The 24271-nt window shown below is 42.6% G+C and overlaps 1 protein-coding gene and 1 non-coding gene across 3 annotated transcripts in view; both read right to left on the reverse strand.

Moving 5' to 3' along the window:
- The window catches only part of NIBAN1 (niban apoptosis regulator 1), a 116833-nt gene that overhangs the window by 75136 nt on the left and 17426 nt on the right, over positions 1-24271 (reverse strand). The gene's annotated exons all lie outside the window — the stretch shown is intronic.
- Positions 21366-21475, reverse strand: LOC119860851. Its single transcript, XR_005294667.1, has one exon. It is a non-coding gene; the product is annotated as a U6 spliceosomal RNA (small nuclear RNA).

Raw genomic sequence — 24271 nt, forward strand, 5'->3', positions numbered from 1 at the left:
GTGCTTCTTCCATTGGTTCAGACCTTAGGTCTGGTCTATACTAGGAATTTTTAGATCAGCATAGCTACGTTTCATTTCTTGGCACGTGAAAGATACACCGACCTATTCCTCCCACCCCTGCCTCCCATGTAAACTGCACTAGGTTGATGGGGATTAGCTACGCCAATGGGAGAATCATTCCTGTCAGCGTACGTGGTGTCTACTCTGAAGCACTACAGCAGCACAGCTGTGCCGCTGTACTATTTAAGTGTAGACACCCTTTGTCTTGTTACTCTTCAGGACAATGAGGCTGAGTAAACAGAATGGTCTAGGTGCGATGATCGTGAGGAATGTATAGAGCTTCATTCTGAGGTGGGAGTTTATCCACATGGCATTTGTCAATAAACTGGTTTGGTTCATATTTTTTATATCTGCATTCAGGGTGCTTGTAAATCTCAAAATAAATGCTTCCCAACCTAAGTGCCCAGGAACGTAGGTGGAAACTGAGAATGTGGGGTGGTGGGCCTAAATAGGAAGTATGTAAGAGTCTTTAAATTGCTTCAGAGGGATTCCTACAGTATGGGCATCTCAGAAAAGGAGCAGAACAAAAAGCCTGATTGAGATGAAAAGCTGGAACAAAGAGCAAGGTAAACCCAATTAATTTCAATCACCACAACAGATAAGTGGTGAAGCAATATAGAATAAACTAAAGAAGTAATTCAAAGATTCCCTAGAATTCAATCTCCCACTTCAATTTGTGCTTGCATGAGAAAGCCTTTGTGACTTATGATTGCTTATACTGCCCTTGTGTTTGATTCACTTCTTCCTTGGTAATCTTAATTTTCTAAATCAAGTTTCTGGCTATATCATTCCAGGAATCTCTAATAACCCAAACTACAATAAGCCACCTTCATGCTGCAAGCTTTATTCACAAACATTCACAAGAACCAGATTGGCAGTTCCAGTGTATTTAAAATGTTTTTCAAACTATGATTAGTTATCTGAGAAACAGAGAAGCATCCTGAATAAAGAAAAGGTGTAAGTGGGGATTTTAATGTTCAAAAGTTCCAATTTCTTCTCTGTAGCAGTGTTGAGAAGGTGGCATGGCAACAACAGGTTAGAAATATGTACTCTAAGCAGATGTGGTGAAAAATCTAGGCTTTCAAATTGTAAAAATGTAACCCTTTGAATAAAAATCAAGAACTTGATTTCTCACTCTTCTTCATAATTTAAAGGGAAACTAATTAGTTCTAAATCATTTTTTAAAAATCTTCACTTTGTACTAATAAATATTTAATTAAAAAAGTGAAATATAACTTACTTTTCAGTGTGTCTATATACTCACACACTACACTTATGTTTAGTCCATTTTCATTGTCCAATTTGTTTCACTTTAATTTGTAGTCCGAGCAGCAACTAGTGGTAAAAACGGTGTGTACAGTGGACCTATGATTACGCAAATACACTCACCAACCTTTTGTGGAACTGAAGGCACAGCTACTACAATGGCTACTTGTTTGTGGATTTGTTAATGGCATACTGCAAAGGAAACATACTTCTCCTTTATGAATATGTACAGACAGCATCAAACAAAGCTGTAAAAACCAAGTTAAATAAGAAATAACAGAAATACTAATTATTTATATTAGCACAATACCTAGGAGCCCTAATATCCATTCCTGACCTCCCCGTTTTAGCTGGAGGACACCAGAAGACAGGAAAGCTGGACCCTGATCCAAAGCCCATTGACGAGAATGGAAATTCAAGTTTGAAGGGCTTTGGACAGGATCACTGGAAGGGAAGTTCCATCAACTCTTAATTAAATTTGAGACGGGAATAGAATCTCCCCTCTCAAAACCTAGTTTTAAATGGTCTGACTAAATATTCCCTCCCCACTCATGAATGATTCTGGGGAGGGTCCCAGAGCTCAGACTGCAGCATGAGCCTGGAAGTCTACACAGCAATGAAACAGCCCCAAAGCCCAAGCCCTGATAGCCTGAGTTGGCTAAAATGGGTCAGCTGCAGGTTTTTCTTTGCTGTGTAGACATACCCCCAGTTGTCTTCAAAAACTGGAAGGCCAAGAGATGACTTTTTATACCCTCTTTGATCCCCCCTTCCCCCATGTGCCAAGCTCAGAATCAAGATCTTGGTGTTTCTGACTTAAAAGACCCACGCAGAATTATTTTTTTAAATCAAATCACCAAAAAGCAAAAGTTAAAAATTTTGTTTTGCTTTGCCCTTCACCTTTTAAGCATTCTACACAATAATAACAGGGACTATTAAAGCCAACTAACCACTCCCTGTATACTTGGCAGGCTTTGCTTCACCAATTCCTTCTGGGTCAGAGAGAGAACCTGTTGTATAAAAGATAGTATGAAGTGTTCAAATTTAGAATTAATACCATACTCCACAATTATATCCTGGAAAAAGTTAGATTTGTATTTCAAAAAAGTTCTGCAATTACAAGAGTGAAGATGAAAAGGACACCTCCTTACTCAGCAAATCTACTGCTTGAGTCATCTGTGTTTGTTTTATGGGGGAAAACCACAAGGATTTTACACCTTGGTCCTGCAGAGTCAACATGGATACAGGATGGCCCAGTGAGCTCACACCTATTCTGCCTCATGCATAATCCGTAAAACAGTCAGTTATTTTTACTGTCAGGAAGCAGATTCTGATTGTAGAATCTCTATTACAAGTCACAGTGAAAGTAGTAGAAAGAACCACCTGGATTCTTCTAATCCCAGGTTGAGTTTGCAGGGATGACAGTTAGAAAAAATCAACTTTTAATTGAGAGTGTGAATCTGATGACAGTCACTGAGGAAAAAACTATAAATACAGTATGGAGCATATTGTCATTTTGTAGTCACTTCTTTTACTACAATTGCACTTTAATAATTAGTCTCTCCTTGCCATAACAAGGAAAGCATTTCTTCTAGGGAAGATCATGGTTTTCCCCAAACTTGTATTGTTTTTAACTCTAATTAGCAAGACTGTCAGAACTAAGTAATATTTGAGTGAGATTTCTGTACAGAATGCAACTATAGTTTAACTCGCTATGAAATAAAGGTGTTGACATGTAATATCACTAGGCTGGGGTTTTGAAATCCTCTTTGTCCTCCATGTGGCCAATTTCACCATATCCTTGTTTATATTAGGAGAAAGGAGTTTCAGAGTGCTATTGTATCCACTCAAAAGATCTTGACCATCAGCCAACTCCTCTACATTATTTCTATCTCCCTGGGATGTCTCTCTCAAGGGTACATCAAAGATTCATTGAAAAGACCATAGATACTGCTTGTTATTGCTCTGTCATTCTAATGAGAAGATGATGTCCTTGGTTAACCATTGTTTTCCTTAATCACTGCACGTTTTAAGAATTTCGCAGTCCAACCAAATGCTGCTGTCTCAATACTTCAACGTTACTTCCTTTTCTAAAATAGCTTGCCTCATTTCCTGTTTATTAAATCTTCCACACTTACCATGATAAGTCCTAGTAACAAGTACCAGCTTTATTTACTTAATTTATTTTAAACAACTTTTCTATTGTGTTTGGAGTAAGAGTTGGGAGGGTACCTAGTGAAACAACAACTGACTTTACTAACAGTAAGAAATTCATTCCACTTAGCTTAACTGAAACTACATAAGCAGGTGAGATAACTCCAACTTTTACTACTTCCAAAGTAACTCCAGCCACCACAGCACTCCAGCAGGATATTAATTTACAAAAACTCACTCATCAGAGAACACTCACTGGCATATACATACCCTGTGAAACAAACACAACTTTTAGCTGCTTAACCTTTTCATGGACAACACACAAGTCACCAAAGTTGGAATGTTTTTAAAAATCGTTTTTTTTCTTGACTGCAATCCTTTATTTAGTAGATTAGCAAGCCCCTTTCCTACCCTTGCCTTCATATTGTCATTTATGCTGCCACTACATTGTGTCTCCCACTTCTGTCTTTAAATTCTTCCTTAAAATCCACTTCCATTAATCCTTCCTAGATTAACTTCAGCACTGATATTTATTTTCTTTTCTCAAAGGTGGTCCTGTGTTCTGTTTTGTGCATATCAGACTGTAAATTCTTCAGGTCTCTATGTTCTGTAAAATGCTTTCTATATTTACAGTGCTATATAAGCATTTAAGAATATTGAAGAGCTGCTAAGGATTCATGGAAGACGTATTCAGAAATAATTCTACTAGTATACCACTAAAAGAAAAGGAGTACTTGTGGCACCTTAGAGACTAACAAATTTATTAGAGCATAAGCTTTCGTGAGCTACAGCTCACTTCATTGGATGCATTTGGTGGAAAAAACAGAGGAGAGATTTATATACACACACACACAGAGAACATGAAACAATGGGTTTATCATACACACTGTAAGGAGAGTGATCACTTAAGATAAGCCATCACCCACAGCAGGGGGGGGAAAGGAGGAAAACCTTCCATGGTGACAAGCAGGTAGGCTAATTCCAGCAGTTAACAAGAATATCAGAGGAACAGTGGGGGGTGGGGTGGGGGGGAGAAATACCATGGGGAAATAGTTTTACTTTGTGTAATGACTCATCCATTCCCAGTCTCTATTCAAGCCTAAGTTAATTGTATCCAGTTTGCAAATTAATTCCAATTCAGCAGTCTCTCGTTGGAGTCTGTTTTTGAAGCTTTTTTGTTGAAGGATAGCCACTCTTAGGTCTGTGATCGAGTGACCAGAGAGATTGAAGTGTTCTCCAACTGGTTTTTGAATGTTATAATTCTTGACGTCTGATTTGTGTCCATTCATTCTTTTACGTAGAGACTGTCCAGTTTGGCCAATGTACATGGCAGAGGGGCATTGCTGGCACATGATGGCATATATCACATTGGTAGATGCGCAGGTGAACGAGCCTCTGATAGTGTGGCTGATGTGATTAGGCCCTATGATGGTATCCCCTGAATAGATATGTGGACAGAGTTGGCAACGGGCTTTGTTGCAAGGATAGGTTCCTGGGTTAGTGGTTCTGTTGTGTGGTGTGTGGTTGCTGGTGAGTATTTGCTCCTTTTCTTTTTGCGAATACAGACTAACACGGCTGCTACTCTGAAACCTGTTAGTATACCACTGTTTATTTTTTCTCTTCTGTCAGACAAAATATTTTTCTCGAAATAGTATGTAAACCAAATGCTCAATTTGAATTTACTTAACAGAAAAATAACTCTACTTCTGTATTAAGTTATATATATATATATATATATATATATATATACACACACACACATATATATATAAATAATCTGTAGCTCTCATTTAAACATATTTAGAATATATATAGTGGTTTACATCTTCAAAGCACTGCACCAGCATTAATCTTTCCAATACCCCGGCAAGGAGGTGAGTATTATTCTAATTCATAGATGGAGACTCACAGATCAAAGAAAAGGGCCTGATTTTCAGCGGCATTGAGCACCCATAGTCCTGTGCAGGGCCATCCATGATTTGGACACGAGTCAGAGTCTTCATAAGCAAGACAGTGCAGATTTTCTGAGACAGCACTTTAGGAAATTAGACAAAAAAGATTTCAAAAAGGCCAAAATCAAAATAAGTTGTTTTGACCCAAACTGAAGTTTTTTTGGATTGAAAATTTGCAAAAATCAGATATTGATTTTTCGTCCAATTTCAAAAAAATTACTGTCTTGAAATCATCAAATTCTTGTGGGATGGGAAAACTATTTCCTGCCCAGCTCCATTCATAAGTGACTAAAAAAGTGGCCACAAAATATTACAGTCTTTGATGCTGACTGGCACAGTAGTTACAGAAATAGGTTGTGTATTTCTAGAGGTGTTAAATGATTCTTTTTAAACATCTTCTGGACCAACAAGCTTAGGTCTTTATAGGACAACTGTCCCATCAACTGGAGCACCTGTGCTCAGTAAGACTGGAGTAGACACACCTGAAAGATTAAGGCCAAATTTTTCAAAAGTGTCCATGGATTAGGGTGCCTCTAGTTTAGGGAACCTACCTTGAAGGCACCTTGGGTCTGATTTTTCAGAACTGCTGAGCACCCACAATTACTATGAGTTGTCAGTGCTCAGCACCTCTAAAAAACAGGCCTTAATTTAAAAAAGTGTTACATGAGGTTCCATGTGTTGTAAGAAATCTTTTTATATACACCATTTATTTATTTAGGAAGTTTTAACAAGTTTACAAATCCCTGCCATACAAATATAGAAACAAAATAATAAAAAATAGATTTCAGAATAGTTTCCTATTGTTTGTGTCATTTAAATCTGATCAGCAGGAAGCACTGGAAAGTGAGCTGTAGGAAACAATCCTGCCTTGACCCTGAAACGGAGCAGATGATCTAAGAAGTCTTTTTCTTCCTTAATTTCCTATTAGCTTATTGATATTTCTAATATGTTTTGTTTGTACTCCTATAATGTTGTATTCTGAAGTTGAGCTACTACATAAAAGTCTAGCACACACCTGGAAAAAATACACAGAAGCAATAGTAGCTCTGCCTTCATTACTAGCTCATATAAACTTCAAATATGCTATAAAAAGAAGCTTGACTTTTTAAAAACTTTATTAAAAATGAAGACATTTTCTACAAAACTATTCTGAAAATCACTCAGTTATTCTTAGTCACCGCCTGATAGTCTGTTGGCCTGCATACTTTTGCTTAGCGTTTTATTCTGTTCAGATGGTTTTTATCCCAAAGAGATGCCTAAACTAAACTTTTGAATTCTATAGCCCTACAGTCATAAATGAGAGCTCAAGACATGATTTATGGGTCCTTCACAACTTGGGTTCCTTCACATACATGGCAAATATGATACAATGTCCAGATTGCATATTATTGTGGTTACAATAAAGTATAACATGACCCAACATTATGGAACTTGTTTCTGCATCATTCAAGTCAACTGGGTTTTTGAAGGGGAGCACGATCAACAGTACTTAGATCACTTATGAGGGTAAACCAAAACTAGACACACAGTGCAGAAAAGAACTACAGACTATGATCAATATACCATTTTATCAGCTGTGTTCACTTGACTGTAAAAGTTTTAAATATTTAGTAATACATTTTCTGACCTTCTGGAGATGCAACAGTAGATAGATATCTGGAATTATAAAGAAAACTAAAAAATGGCACAAAACTGAAAAAAACATTTTCAGTTACCATAATTGTATTGTTTTAAACTTACATCAGACCAGAGTTATTTCAACAGGAAGCCTTTCAGCCAACAGCTGGGAAAGTCATAGGGTTATTCTGGAAGGTGACCTATTAATTTTTACAGATGTCTCAGTTCCTATCTTTCAAAAGAAGTTAAAACGCTGACTACAAATAGGCCCCACATCTCAAAATCTGGATTTCAGCTCCTCATAAGATTGGGGTGGGAGGGTAGCTCTATCGTATCAGATTACTTTAAATACGGGCATCATTTGCAAAATTTTGACCTGGGTATTTTGTAGAGTGTCCCCAAATTCAGCATTTAATCTACATTTGGTTCAGTCTGTTATAAAACAAAGGACTCTCTCCAAAATTTAGAGTTCAAGCATGACAACAGTCAGGGGTGGTTGGATTCAGGATTTTCTTTTAGGCCATCTCTTACATGAATGATAATGATGCAGTATCCTAATGCAGAACCCCTACAGTGTGTCTGGGATGAGCACTTTGGTCATTGGAGGCTAAAGTCACCAATTCCTTAGCAATGCACGTCCCCAAGCACATCCTCTAAAGAAGAGGTGTTTGCTTTCAGTTTAAATTAATGAAACTAACACCTGCTAATGCCAACTGATACAAGAAAAGCACACATTTTATTTCAGTTGACCACATTTCCTGCTGCCTAAATATTTACAGCACGCTAAGGAAAAACTGTGCAGCAAGATTAATAACTAACAAACCGCAAGCTCTTGCTCAAGTTAACATGTAGTAGTATTTTATAACCATACTGACTCATTGTTATTACATGTTTGTTTATGCTGGAAACACCTTGGTATCCAAGTGCGGTCTCACTTATAAGGCTCCCCAATCTGGTATATGCTAAGTATATGCTAAGTAACTTCATGCTTTTCCATATACAAGGGAAATCAGTGACAAATTCAGACCAGTTTGAGTGAATTCTTTGCCCACGCTTTCTGGACCCATCCTTTCTTCCACCTAATTCTAAACCTGCCTCTCATGCGGTTACTTTAAGTCACCATCCTTAGCTGTGAAGCCTCAGACAAAGAGCCACCATTACAGTCAGACCAGACTTGCATAGCTCGGTCATAACTGACAAGAGATTGATTTATAGTAATCAAGCCAACTGACTGAACCCGCGCTTCTAAAGACAAAGCATTCTATCCTCCAACATGAGGAACAAGACCCCTACAGCACCCAAAATGTTTGATTACCAGCCACAGTGTAATAAAGATGGGGTTCCACACAGAGAACCTACATTTTGTTCATTCTGTGGGATCGTGTGCAGGTAACTGCCTCTCATGGCTTCAATGATGGGAGAATAAACCCTATTGGGTCAAAAAGAAAAAGGCAGACTTGTGGCACCTTAGAGACTAATACATTTATTTGAGCATAAGCTTATGCTCAAACAAATTTGTTAGTCTCTAAGGTGCCATAAGTCCTCCTCTTCTTTTTGCGGATACAGACTAACAAGGCTACTACTCTGAAACCTATTGGCTCAGATTTTCAAGAGCTCAGCTCCCATTTGGGCACAAAAGTAAGTGGCTAGATTTTTAAAAGTACAATGGGTGGTAAGTTCTTCTGAAACTCTGGCCCTAATTGTGGGTGGTAATGACTTGAAAATCTGACCAAAACCATCTACAACTTTGAAAAAAATCTCTCCTGTACACATAATGACTATATGCTGTCTTTGATTCACACACACAGAAATCCCACACACACCATAGGGGTACTGCACTAGGATCCCAGGTGGCATAAACAGGTGAGGGCGAAGGGACTAACATAGCTGCCTTTCATCAATCACCTAAGGACATAAGTTTCATAATGAGGAAGAGGACTTAGAATCACAGAATATCAGGGTTGGAAGGGACCTCAGGAGGTCATCTAGCCCAACCCCCTGCTCAAAGCAGGATCAATCCCCAACTAAATCATCCCAACCAGGACTTTGTCAAGCCTGACCTTAAAAACCTCTAAGGAAGGAGATTCCACCACCTCCCTAGGTAACCCATTCCAGTGCTTCACCACCCTCCTAGTGAAAAAGTTTTTCCTAATATCCAACTAAACCTCCCCCACTGCAACTTGAGACCATTACTCCTTGTTCTGTCATCTGCTACCACTGACAACAGTCTAGATCCATCCTCTTGGGAACCCCCTTTCAGACAGTTGAAAGCAGCTATAGTGGACAAGAAGCTGGATAAGCGTGCCCTTGTTGCCAAGAAGGCTAACAGTATTTTGGGCTGTATAAGTAGGAGCATTGCCAGCAGATCGATGGTTGTGATCATTCCCCTCTATTCGGCATTGATGAGGCCTCATCTGGAGTACTGTGTCCAGTTTTGGGCCCCACACTACAGAAAGATGTGGAAAAATTGGAAAGAGTCCAACGGAGGGTAACAAAAATTATTAGGGGACTGGAACACATGACTTATGAGAAGAGGCTGAGGGAACTGGGATTATTTAGTCTGCGGAAGAGAAGAATGAGGGGTGATCTGATAGCTGCTTTCAACTACCAGAAAGGGGGTTCCAAAGAATATGGATCTAGACTTCTAACAGCTGATCCTTGTTTGATGGAGAGAATCACTGCAGAGACCTTATTACTATTGTGATGTGATTTTTTTAAAAAGTAATTTATATAGCCTTATGCTCAATTCCCCTGTATGCTCTGCAGCAACCTGGGGCTAAATTCTGTGTAAGACACCCTGATTTCCATAGCACTCTGGTGTGGCAGATCATTAATTCTGTGACACATCATTTAAAACTAACCTTATGCAAAACCGTCCATGTGCTTTTATCTAAAACAGTGGTACCGTGAAAGGACAAGGACAAGGGAAGGGAATTAAGCCAGGTATTGAGAGAGATGAATTGCAGAAGAACATGTCTTTGTATTCCTTCTGCAACTTATAAAGAAATCTAGGAATAATAGTACCTGAGGAATTGTCAAGGAGACTACTGTGAAGATAAATATTCCATGCTCATCCTTCCGATAGTATGGCAATTGGCCATGGATTCTATAACCACCCCTTAACAGAAGATTCCATATAATTAAGAGACCTATCTCAAAAGTCTTTTTACTATGGCAATACAAATAATAAAATAATCACCACCACCAAGATGTGTGTGCAAAAGGTAGTGGACTGGTGAAGATATCAAAGTAAAAGTTGATGCACTTAGGCTAAATATACAGCAAAAGGAACTCAGCTGCCTGAGATTACTTTGTATTTTCATGTCTACTGTGCTTGGGTTTTTAGCATTATTTTGAAGGTCATTTATTTTTAACCATTAATATGATATTAAAGAAGTACATGATTTCTTAACAACCATTCAATGTAGATCAGTTTAATAGGCCAAGATTTTCAAAAGTGATATAAGATTGTGGTTTTCAATTTCAAATATTTAAAGGGCCTCAAATTCAAGAAAGTGTAAAACACTTGCTTGTGACTAAAAGCACCCCGGTATTTCCACCCTACATGCTATTGTAATAATCTTTCTGCAAAATATACCTTGTGAGGTATCATTTAAAAACTAACAATACAGAGCTCAATATTCCTGTGTAATGTACATATGAAATGCACATTAAGAATTATGAAATATAAACTGAAATTATGACAACAATATGTTCATCAGACAAGTCTGAGGAGGGGGTAAACTTTTTTCAAAGACAAAGGACAAGCTGAAGCCTCTAGTCAGGTGACAAAGATGATCGCCAATCTTAGCCCTGGTCTACACTAGGCGTTGAGGTCGAATTTAGCAGTGTTAAATCGATTTAACCCTGCACCCGTCCACATGATGAAGCCCTTTTCTTTTCCCCGACTTAAAGGGCTCTTAAAATCAATTTCCTTACTCCACACCCAACAAGGGGATTAGCGCTGAAATCGGTTTTGCTGGGTTGAATTTGGGGTATTGTGGACGCAATTAGACAGTATTGGCCTCCGGGAGCTATCCCAGAGTGCTCCATTATGACTGCTCTGGACAGCACTCTCAACTCAGATGCACTGACCAAGTAGACAGGAAAAGGCCCGTAAACTTTTGAATTTCAATTTTCTGTTTGGCCAGTGTGGCAAGCTGCCTCCGGTCACCCAGCCACTTCACCCCAGAGAACTGGCCAAGTAACAGAAGGCTGGCATTCAATAAGTTTTAAAGTGCTGTGTGGCCTTGTCCTTCCCTCCTCCACCACCCCTCCTGGGCTATCCTGGTAATTATCCCCCTATTTGTGTGATGAATTCATAAAGAATGCATGAATGTGAAGCAACAATGACTTTATTGCCTCTGCAAGCGGTGATGAAAGGGAGGTGGGGAGGGTGGTTCGCTTACAGGGAAGTAGAGTGAACCAAGGGGTGGGGGGGTTTCATCAAGGAGAAACAAATGGAACTTTCACACCGTAGTCTGGCCAGTCATGAAACTGGTTTTCAAAGCTTCTCTGATGCGCACCGCGCCCTCCTATGCTCTTCTAACCACCCTGGTGTCTGGCTGCGCGTAACCAGCAGCCAGGTGATTTGCCTCAACCTCCCACCCCGCCATAAACGTCTCCCCCTTACTCTCACAGATATTGTGGAGCGCACAGCAAGCAGTAATAACAGTGGGAATATTGGTTTTGCTGAGGTCCAACCAAGTGAGTAAACTGCGCCAGCGTGTTTTTAAAACGTCCAAATGCACATTCTACCACCATTCTGCACTTGCTCAGCCTGTACTTGGACAGCTCCTGACTACTCTCCAGGCTGCCTATGTATGGCTTCATGAGCCATGGCATTAAGGGGTAGGCTAGGTCCCCAAGGATAACTATAGGTATTTCAACATCCCCAACGGTTATTTTCTGGTCTGGGAATAAAGTCCCTTCCTGCAGCTTTTGAAACAGACCAGAGTTCCTGAAGATGCGAGCCTCATGTACCCTTCCCGGCCATCCCACCTTGATGTTGGTGAAACGTCCCTTGTGATACACCAGTGCTTGCAGCACTATTGAAAAGTACCCCTTGCGGTTTATGTACTCGCCGGCTTAGTGCTCCGGTGCCAAGATAGGGATATGGGTTCCGTCTATGGCCCCACCACAGTTAGGGAATCCCATTGCAGCAAAACCATCCATTATGACCTGCACATTTCCCAGGGACACTACCCTTGATATCAGCAGATCTTTGATTGCATTGGCTACTTGCATCACAGCAGCCCCCACAGTAGATTTGCCCATTCCAAATTCATTCCTGACTGACCGGTAGCTGTCTGGCATTGCAAGCTTCCACAGGGCTATTGCCACTCGCTTCTCAACTGTGAGGGCTGCTCTCATCTTGGTATTCTTGCACCTCAGGGCAGGGGAAAGCAAGTCACAAAGTTCCATGAAAGTGCCCTTACGCATGCGAAAGTTTCGTAGCCACTGGAATCGTCCCAGACCTGCAACACTATGCGGTTCCACCAGTCTGTGCTTGATTCCCGGGCCCAGAATCGGCGTTCCACTACATGAGCCTACCCCATTAGCACCATGATGCCCTCATTGTTAGGGCCTGTGCTTTGAGAGAAGTCTGTGTCCATGTCCTCATCACTCTCGTAACCGCGCTGACGTCACCTACTCGGCTGGTTTCACTTTGCCAGGTTCTTGTGCTGCATATACTGCTGGATAATCTGTGTGGTGTTTAATGTGCTCCTAATTGCCAAAATGATCTGAGTGGGCTCCATGCTTGCCGTGGTATGGTGTCTGCACAGACAAAAGGCGCAGAACAATTGTCTGCTTGTTGCCCTGACGGAGGGAGGGGCGACTGACAACATGGCTTACAGGGTTGGCTTACAGGGAATTAAAATCAAAAAAGGGGGTGGCTTTGCGAGAAACTGAATGGCCACCTCAAGGATAGAACTCAAAACTGGGTTTAGGAGGCCATTGATTTCACAGAGAGAGGAAGGGAGGAGAAAATGAATACAAAACAAATCTGGTCTATTTCTTGTTTTGAGCCACTTCATCTATCTTTATACATCTTGCTGGCAGCAGACTGTGCAGTACGACCGCTAGCCATCATCACCTCCTGGGTGCTCGGCAGAAGACGGTGCAGTATGACTGCTGGCCATCATCTTCTGCTGGCTGCTGATTAAAAGACAGTGCACTGTCGGTAGGACTCAATCGCCATGAGACGAAACAAGGGAAATGACCTGGCCAAGTCACTCCCATGTTTCCCAAGGCACCCGGTTAAAAGAGCACTCAGGACTAAGTCGACGACAGCTACCAGTCATACTGCACTGTCTGCTGCCAAAAGGCAATAAACTGCTGTTGTGTAGCAATGCAGTACCACGTCCGCCAGCACCCAGGAGACATACGGTGACGGTTAGCTGAGCGAGCTCCATACTTGCCGTGATATGGCTTCTGCACAGGTAACTCAAGAAAAAAGGCGCAAAATGATTGTCTCCCCTTGCTTTTATGGAGGGAGGGAGGGAACAGGGGCATGACGATATGTACCCAGAACCACCCACGACAATGTTTTAGCCCCATCAGGCACTGGGATTTCTACCCAGAATTCAAATGGGCAGCAGAGACTGTGGGATAGCTACCCATCATGTAAAGCTCCGGAAGTCGACGGTTGCCTTGGTACTGTGGACACACTCCGCCGACTACATGCACTTAGAGCATTTATGTGGGGAGACACACACTCGACTGTATAAAAATGCTTTCTACAAAACCAACTTCTATAAATTTGACCTAATTTCGTAGTGTAGACATACCTATAGAATCATAGAAGATTAGGGACGGAAGACACCTCAGGAGGTCATCTAGTCCTGTCAAGAGGCCATTCTTTGGTAGTGAATGGGGGCAGGAAGAGACTGATCTGCATTTTTGGAAAACAACAACACAATTTCTTTCACACTATACTCCATGTCTCCTTCCTCAGAGCTGGAATGCATTTTATCTAGGGGTAACCCTCAGGAGCATGCTTTTCCAAGGGCGACTGGACTATAAAAGGGAAGGGCAAAAACACCCCAGGTTCTCTCTCTCTCCCCCAGCTTTTACCTAAGGGGATTTCAGAGGAGATCCGGACCTGGTCAGCCTGTTGCTGGGAACATGCAGTAAGGATTTTATCTTGAACCAAGTCTAGCTTGTTAAATTTTAGCTACTGGGAAGTGTTTTATCTTTATTCTTCCTGTAACCATTTCTGACTTAAATATCTTATACTTGTACTCACTTAAAACCTGTCTCTTTGTAGTTAAATAAACTTGTTTTATTTTTAATCTAAACTAATCCAGTGTTGTGTTTAAACTGCATTGTTTGGTGACTCCAGTTAAAAAGCAAACTGTTGAATATTGATACTTTACAGGGACAATGGAACTTTAGTATCTGAACTGTCAAAGAAAGGGCTGGAGAGTGCAGAACACAGGTTTCTGGGGAAATTTGGAATTAGGAGTGTGTTGGGGTCACCCTGCAAGCAGTAACCAGGCTGGTGGTTGGTTCCACTAACCAGGTGGAAGCCCGTGTGTGACCGGAGTGTTGCTGACAGGCTGCTGGGATCAGAGTTGCTGGACCAGGGCTGCAACTATACAGACACTCAGGGTATGACCTGAGTGCTATTAGGCTGTTTGTGAGCAGCCCTGATTGGGAATTAGAACAGCAAAGCATTGTGAGGCACCCAAGGTTGAGGAGCAGGTGGTGACAACCCCTCACTGGTCTGGACTGCACCCTGGAATTGACAGTGCTCTCTAGAGAGAAGAAAAAAAAAATCAAGCTTTTAAAGGGTAGCACCCAAAAACTGAGGCACTCAGTCACAAGTCATTCTTGAAAATCTTGGCCAATATTTTTATACATTTCCTTACTTGGTTTCCGATCAGCAGGCTTAAACCTGGCAAGTGTACCAATATGAATATTATGGTACATTACTGTGCAAGAGCAAATAATGCACTTTACAAACATCAGGTTCCAAGGTAGTTACAGGCACTGTTCCCAACATACAGCATATCATTAGAGTGTTTAAATTGCTGCCACTAGTTTTACTGATACTTCCTGAATGACCCAAATTAAACTAAACACATTGTTCACTGGGGACCTGACTGCAAACCAGAAGCCACTTGTGAAAGTTCTAAATTGCAACTTAGAACAAAACACTACAAAGCCAAAATCCAAAGTGGATACACAGATGGTTAACTGCCTCAATCACTGGTGGGCGAGGGTGGGGCTGGAATTATACTTTCTGGAATCACACTCCATTGCAGGTTCAGACAAATTATGCTAACAATACACTGCCTGTTTCCACTGGGGGAAAGTAATGTAGAAACCATTATAAAAGGAATACATACACCACTTTCGTTTCGCAAAATAATACTTGGGTTATTCAGGCAGGTTTCTCTGTCACTTAAAATGACAACCCATTTGACACTCCATCCTTAATACTGCCATTAAAAGGCAAGACTGAAACAATGACAAGCAGAAAGAAAAGGAACAATTATGAGTGTCCTCACATTTACATTTTCTTGGTTGAGGAAGCCATTATACAATGTGTGATACAGCAGGGCCAGTGGTCAGGCATCTTTGCCCCATTTTTGTGCAGGGAGGCCCAGAAGACCTATTATGATATGACTGCAGAGGAGGCAGCATATTACCCCCTGGCTGAAGGCAGAGATCCTGGCCAGGTCCAGGGTATCGACGGCCTTGTGAGCCCAGAGGTACCACGAATGGCAGTATTGCAAAGACAAGACACCACAATCACAACTGTTTGACCTTATCCACCCAGCCCGGAAGTGGTTACACACAGAGGCCCTCAGCTCTGAGAAAATGATGGAGCTCCTGGTGCTGGACCGCTATATGAGGGGACTACCCTCGGGGCCTCTGAGCTTGGGTAGGCCAGAATGACCCCCTCCACCTTTGACAAGCTGGTCACCCTTAGAGAGGCAACTGGCAGCCTGTGAACTGTTTGAAACCCTGGGAGGTGAAACACAGCGTTCCCGACCCTGAGGCCCCGGATCATCAAGAACTCCAAGAAAGCCATAGCTGGAAGAACAGATATCAAAGAGCAGCCTAAGGCCCTGAAAGGACCTGGGGGAGAGGGTCAGAGAGACCAAGACAGAGGGCAACCTCTGGGATGAGATATCATTGTTATGAGCGTGGGGAGTTGGGGCACATAGCAACCCATTGCCCCAACAGGGAGGAGCCCATGCAATGCAATCTGGGGGATTGCAGGGACGAATGTGGACTAATCAGCCTGGTGGACTGTACACCAGGCCAGTAAAGATGAACAGCATCCAGACCATAGCTTTGGTGGAGTCTGGGAGTGCTGTCACACTGGTCTCAGGGAAATTAGTGGGGCAAGACCAACTGAGCCAGGCCAAGAGCACCAGAGTGAGGGAGGATGTAGTAGAGGTAAATGGCATGCTAGTAAAAGGGAAAACCAAAGGCCCAGGACTATACTATATAATCAAACATGATCTGTTGTACCGGGTAGTGCCTGTGACGTTGCACTCCACGTGTTTATGGAAATATGCTTATGAGTGTAAATATAATGTAACTGGAATATGCTTTATGCAAAAGGTCTCTTGTAAGGTATCATTACAAATCTTATAATCTACTGAATGTGTTCATCCTATATGTATGAATGTATCATTCTTGTATCTGAAGCTAGAAATATGAAGTATTACTCTGAAGCCCTATTATAACTCTGCAAAGTGTGGGCCATTAATGGTGGCTTGGAATCTTGATGGCTCCCATTAATTAGAAAAATTGGTTGTAAATGGCTCTGTTTACTTGTAAGCCTTCCTGTATACATGGGTGCCAGTGAGTAATGAAGTCTCACAGGACATGTGAGCATGTCACATGATACAGAAATTCATCTTAAGCCTGGTGCTTTTCCATTTAGAAGGAAGGAAGGGTGGGAACCCAGAGAGAGACAAAGGATTCCTGCCTTGTGAAAAAGATATAAAAAGGGGGTGGAACAGAATAAAGAGGTTGCCAGTCATGAGAAATCCCCTAGTTACCACCTGAGCTGGAACTAATAAGAACTGTACCAGGGGAAAGGATTGGTCCCAGACTAAAAAGGAGTCTAGTCTGTGAAAGAAGCTTATTGGAACATCTCTGAGGGTGAGATTTACCTGTATTCAGTTTCTTAAATGTATTAGGCTTAGACTTGTGTGTTTTGTTTTATTTTGCTTGGTAACTTACTGTGTTCTGTCTGTTATTACTTAAAGCCACTTAAATCCTACTTTTTATACTTAATAAAATCACTTTTGTTTATTAATTATCCCAGAGTAAGTGATTAATACCTGGGGGAGCAAACAGCTGTGCATCTCTCTCTATCAGTGTTATAGAGGGCGGACAATTTACGAGTTTACCCTTTATAAGCTTTACACAGAGTAAAACAGATTTATTTGGTGTTTGGATCCCATTGGGAGCTGGGTGTCTGGGTGCTGGAAATAGGGGACTTGCTGAGCAGTTTTGGTTAAAGTCTGAAGCTCTGGGGGCATGGACCAGACCTGGGTCTGTGTTGCAGCAGACTAGCATGTCTGGCTCAACAAGGCAGGGTTCTGGAGTCCCAAGCTGGCAGGGAAAATGGGCTCAGAGTTCATTAGCACATCAGGCGACAGCCTCAAGGGGGTCTCTGTGACCGAAGCCATCACAGTGCCAATACAGGGGGAAGTAAAAGAACAGTTCTTGGTGCCACAGAAGCACACAAGGGCCATATCAAAGTTAGCTCACAATCATCTGTTTGGGGGACATTTAGGAACAGGTAAGACCCTGGATAGAGTCCAAAGGAGGTTCTACTGGCTGCGGATACGGGCCAAAGTCCAGCGCTATTGCACTTCCTGCCCAGAATGCCAGATACATAGCCCCAATCTCAGTTAAAGGACCTGTTGGTACCCTTGCCTGTAACTGAAGTCCTGTTTGAAAGGACAGCCATGGATCTAGTGGGCCCACTAGAAAGAACAGCCCGGGGCCACTGAAGCATACTCATCATACTGGACTATGTTACACGGTACCCTGAAGTCATTCTTCTAAGAAACCCCACGTCCAAGGCGATCGCAAAAGAACTGGTCCAGGTATTTGCTAGGGTAGGCATCCCTAAGGAGATCCTGACAGATCAAGGGACTCCCTTCATGTCGAGAGTAAAGACAGACGTATGTACCCTGCTCCGCATCCAAGCCTTGCGGATCTCGATCTATCATCCCCAAAAAGATGGTCTGGTTGAGCAATTTAACTGCACTCTCAAGAGCATGATCTGAAAGGTGGTGGCTCAAGATGGAAAAGACTGGGATACCCTCCTACCGTACCTGATGTTTACAATACGAGAAGTTCCCCAGGCATGTACTGGATTCTCCCCTTTCAAGCTACTGTACAGATGCCACTAACGTGCATATTAGACATCACGAAGGAGAAAAGGGAGGAACAACCCAACCCGGGGAAGAATGTCATCGCACACATTGCCCAGACGAAAGAATGAATAGCCCAAGTGACCTCCATAGTATGAAAGCATTTGGAGAAAGCTCAAGAGGCCCAGTGAACCCAACACAACCGTCAGGCAAAAACACGGAAATTTCAACCAGGAGAATGGGTGCTGCTACTGGTACCAGCAACAGAAAGCAAGTTCCTGGCCAGCTGGCATGGACCCTATGAGATTGTGGAAGCCATTGGGGAAGTGAATTATAAGATGACGCGGCCAAAGGCCAGAGCAGATCTACCATGTCAACGTACTGAAACCCTGGCTCAATCAGGAGACATGCCTGGGGTGGATCCTGCCGGCTCCACCCCAGCAGAAGGCCCACAAGGGCAGGTAAGAATATCCCCCAAATTAGTCCCAGAACAACGAACAGAGGTCATTGAGATGATCCAGTGGAACCAAGACATATTCTCCACGCAATCAGGCTGTACGATGCTGATCCAACACCACATCGTCACCTGTCCCAGTCCAAGGATGATGATAAAACCATATGGCATACCAGAGGCAAAAGGAGAAGAAATTATAGAGACTCATAGATATTAAGGTCAGAAGGGACCATTATGATCATCTAGTTTGACCTCCTGCATAATGCAGGCCACAGAATCGCATCCACCCACTCCTGCAATAAACCTATGTCTGAGCTATTGAAGTCCTCATATCATGGTTTAAAGACTTCAAGGTGCAGAGAATCCTCCAGCAAGTGACCCATGCCTCATGCTACAGATGAAAGAGAAAAACCCCCAGGGCCTCTTCCAATTTGCCCTGGAGGAAAATTCCTTTCCGACCCCAAATATGGTGATCAACTGAACCCTGAGCATATGGGCAAGATTCACAAGCCAGATACTACAGAGAATTCTTTCCTGGGTAACTCAGATCCCACTCCATCTAACATCCCATTACAGGCCATTGGGCCTATTTACCATGAATAGCTAAAGATAAAATTAATTGCCAAAATCATGTTGTCCCATCATACCACCTCCTCCATAAACTTATTGAGTTTAATCCTGAAGCCAGATAGGTCTTTTGCCCCCACTGCTTCCCTTGGAAGGCTATTGCAGAACTTCACTCCTTTGATGATTAGAAACCTTCGTCTAATTTCAAGTCTAAACTTCCTGGTGGCCAGTTTATACCCATTTGTTCTTGTGTCCCCATTGGTAGTGAGCTTAAATAATTCCTCTCCCTCTCGGTATTTATCCCTCTGATATATTTACAGAGAGCAATCAAATCTCCCCTCAACCTTCTTTTGGTTAGGCTAAAAGAAAGAAGTAAAGAAGGAGGAAGTAACGAAGATGCTGGAACTCTGGATGATTGAGGAATCCCACAGCCAGTGGACCAGCCCTATTGTCTTGGTCCCCAAGTCCAACAGCACCCTGAGATTTTGTAATGACTTCCAGAAATTAAATGAGGTATCCCAATTCAATGCCTACCCAATACCACATATCGATGAGCTGGTGGATCAGTTAGGCAAGGCCCAATACTTGATCACCTTGGACTTGACAAAAGGCTACTGGCAGATCCCCCTTGCTGAGGACGCCAAGGAAAAAAATCTGTCTCTACACCCAACGGCCTCTTCCAATATACCGTCCTCCCTTTCGGGATCCAATGGTGCTCCCGTGACTTTCCAACAGTTGATGGACAGATTACTTCAACCCCAGGCCAAGCATGCTGCTGCCTATTTAGAAGATGTAATAATCCATAGCTCTGACTGGGAGACACACCTTGGGAAAGCGGAAGCAGTACTAGAGCTCTTAGATAGGCCAGCCTCACCGCTAACACATTCAAATGTGCAATAGGGCTAGCCGAGGCCAGATACCTCGGGTATGTAGTCAGAAGGGGCTTAGTGAAACCCCAGTGGAACAAAGTGGAGGCAATACAGGAATGGCCCCAACGGATCCACAAGAAGCAAGTCAGAACATTATTAGGGATAGTGGGGTACTATCGCCAGTTCATCCCTCACTTCGCTCTGAGGGCAGCGCCTCTGACAGACCTGATAAGAACTCGGGGCCCGGAGATCGTTAAGTGGACCGAGGTGGCAGAAGAAGCTTTCACACATGAGGATGGCCCTTTGCAGTCATCCAGTGCTCATAGCCCCAGATTTCAAGAAGGAATTCATTCTACAAACAGACGTCTTGGAGGGAGGACTTGGGGCATTCCTTTCACAGATAGTGGGGATGAGGAGCACCAGATCCTTTATCTCGGCCAGAAGCTCCTGCCCAGGGAGCAATGGTACGCTGTAGTAGAAAAGTAATGCCTAGTAGTTAAAATGGGCCATAGAGATTCTACGGTACTACCTACTTGGGCGGCAGTTCACCCTTGTGACGGACCACGCTCCACTCCAACGGATGCACACAAACAAGGAGAGGAATGCACGAGCAACTAGATCAGTGGTCTCCAAAGTTTTTGGATCATCCCACGGTGCTGAAAAAAGGAGAGTGGAAGACCTGCCAAAGGCATGCTGCTGAAGAAAGAAGATGGGAAGCCCCTCCAGCAGCATGCCTGCAGCAGGTAAGACCTTCTGCAGGTATTCAGAGCTGCCACCAAAGAAAAAAAAATGGCAGAATGCCGTCCAGTGGTTCTCCTTCTGCCGCGCACCCCCTGGCATTCTCTGGCGCATCCCCTGGGGTACACGCACCCCACTTTGGAGACCACTGGACTAGATGGTTCCTATCTCTACAATCTTTCCACTTCCGGATACAGCATAGTACCGGAAGCCAACACGGCTGGCCTGTCATGACAACTGTCTCTCGTCCCAAGTAGCCCAACCCCGTGGTGTTGAGCGGGGGGGGTGAAGGATGATATGTGATACAGCAGGGCGAAGGGGCAGTGGGAGAGTGTTTTTTTTAATGGAACAGTTCATGAAGTTGCGTGTCATCGTTGTGCAGGGGTCACGCTAATCTTCTCTGTATCGTTCCAAGTTTAGTATATGTGAGTGGTAGAGGGGAGATGCATAAGCCCTAGGCTAATTAAGGCATGGCTCCCTGTAGTCTAGGGAAGGTTACTACAGGTTAATTGGAGCCCTGTAATCAATTAAGACCCTGTCAGGAACCTAATAAAAAAAACCCTGCTTCATGCAGACAGGGTAGCGTGAGGAAGGAGAAAGGACTGGAGTTTGGAAGTGTGTTACTGAGCATTGAAAGACCAGAGAACTGGAGGAAGGGAGACCCTGCCCCAGCAGGGCAGAGAGACTCCCTCCCCCAGCCTCAAGGACCAAGGGTAACCCTACCTAAGGGGGAAAAGGGTAAAAAACCCACAGGGGTTGTGAGGGCTGGTGGTCAGAGTGAGGAGCAAACCTAGACCCCTTCCCTACTTCCTTCTTCTACCACCTTCCTGAGCCACTAGTGTGGCTCTCGGCACCCCAAGAGCAGGGGCAAGGTGTGGCGTCCTAGCTCCGCTCCCCACCAACAAAAGCATGGGACCCACCATACCAACATCGGCCATTCTGCCACAAATGTTAAAGAATTGGAGTAGATTCATCCCTGTTCTAACTCCATTTATGACAACTGAGTTGCACCAGGGGTAAATTTGGCCTAATATTTTGTACCTAATTCTTTTGTGCTTTCAGGATTTAGCAAGGAAAAAAAATCTTTAACAAAGTTACACCCGTGTTTTTACCCAATCCAAGTCTGGTCTAGTCGTCTGAACACCATTCTAAAAGCCCCAAACTTTTGAGTTTTAATCCTAACACCCTCAAACGCCTAAGGCAAGTCACTTAGCCACCCCACACCTTAATTTTCCTGTATATGAAGCAGAAATTACAGCACTCACTCACCTTCATCACAAGGGTATTTCATGCTTACATAGTGACTGTAAAATGCTGTCAAGGTTGCTCTGTGTTAGCAGTTTTCCATCTTTAGTGTAAATGCACAGCTAGGCCGTTATTTGAAAATACTTAAGAGCCAAATTTTGCCCTTGTTACACTCTGTGTAACTCCATTAACTGCAACAGGACTGAACACAGTTTAAGGAATTTGCACCTGTGCAGCCACACCTCTAATGTAGATGGACTGCACTGGAGTAAAATGGAGCTTGCACTGGGTTGACTTATACCAGTAACTTACTGGAACTAGGCTCCAATAATGTATCAGATGATCTAGGCAACTCTAATATGTTTTTAAATACTTTTCAAACAAAGAAATGTGTTAAAGCACATGCTATCCTCCCCACATATTTCCATATGAGAGTTGTGACTAATAATCCTTCTCCATTATTAAAGAAAGATTAAAATAATTGCCACTGAATACTTATCAGTGGGATATAAGCATGCTAGATCACTTCAGAGCATAAGAAAGGAAGTGCCTAATGGTATGATTTCCCATTAACATGTGATTTGTTTATGCAATCTGAGATGCTGTCAGCCAGATTAAAAATCATATTCTTCTAGTAAATAAGCTTTGATGGAGGCCTGGATGATTCAAGACCAAGAATAGAGTATAAATGCCTTTCATCTTTAGCTAACATGTTCAAATCAAGCCCATCTCAGTAAGGACCAAAAGTTATTACCATCTTGTAGCTTCTCGGTGGCCTATTGATGGTCTTGTTTTAGACCATGGTGCACAGAGGCCTGCATCACAAAATTGGCATAGAATTTGCCTTCTTGTAGGTTACAACACAAGGTGAAGGTTACAATGAAGGTCACAATCAAAAACAGCACTCACAAAACAGAAGAGTTCCCAATCTGACCTATACATTCCCCCGACCCCCCCACCCACCCACCCACCCACCTCTCTCTCTCTCTCTCTCTCTCACACACACACACACACACACACACACACACACACACACACACACACACACTTACTCTTAACATCAGCATGTCCTGCCCTCCCAACACTACATTTAAAGTCCTCGCTCCAAAGAGCAGAGCTTATCCTCAGAACTGGTGTAATAATTAGGCATAATGTATTTTTTCCTAATCTAGTTCTCAAATTCCTAGGCCATTTTAGCTGATGCTTTCCCAAAAAATTCAGCTTGCGACAGCCACCTGACAGAAAATTTCAGCCCAAATGGTTAGAGTTTGGTAAAGTTATCAGCAACCAAAAAAAAACAGGGTCTTACAATGGAAAGTGTCTGGCAACCTAAATTATATACAGTGCTACCTATAACACTGGATCAGCAAATATCCTTTATTATGAAAAATGCTTTTGATAATACTTACTTGAATGTGCTTAAAAGTACTGTGGTGTATTTTGTAAAAGTAATGATGTTTTAAGAATATGAAACCTCACTACAGAGCTTTGCTATTACATTTTTTCCTTGAAGTGGAATGAAGCTACCTTTTCCTTTAGTGTGAATAGTCAGCTTTACAGAATAGTGAAGTGGCAACAATCAAAGTTCCGCTATATGAGTTAAAACAAAAGCAAAAAAAAAAAAAAAATCATATTTCCATATATACTTAGACTCTGATCCAGCAAGGAGCTCTGTGTGGGCAGCCCCTGCAAAGCTGCTTGCAGAATCACGTCTTCAGTCATCATCAGCCTAACTATGAAACACATTCTAGAATCACAAATAGCAACTGTGGTTTCATACATAGGAAGAGAGAGATCACTTGCGAAATAAATTTTAGAGCTTTACAAAGATAACCAATGAGATGGGTTTAAGTGTTACTTTAAGGGATGCAGATGTATTGGCTGTATTGTGAGCCTGAATTCTTGTTAGTGCTATCCTTCCTACCTTTTAAAGCAGGGGTGGGCAAACTACAGCCCGCGGGCCGGATCCGGTCCCTCAGGGCTTTGGATCCAGCCCAC

Source organism: Dermochelys coriacea, chromosome 8, assembly GCF_009764565.3.
Source record: "Dermochelys coriacea isolate rDerCor1 chromosome 8, rDerCor1.pri.v4, whole genome shotgun sequence".
NCBI lineage: Eukaryota > Metazoa > Chordata > Testudines > Dermochelyidae > Dermochelys > Dermochelys coriacea.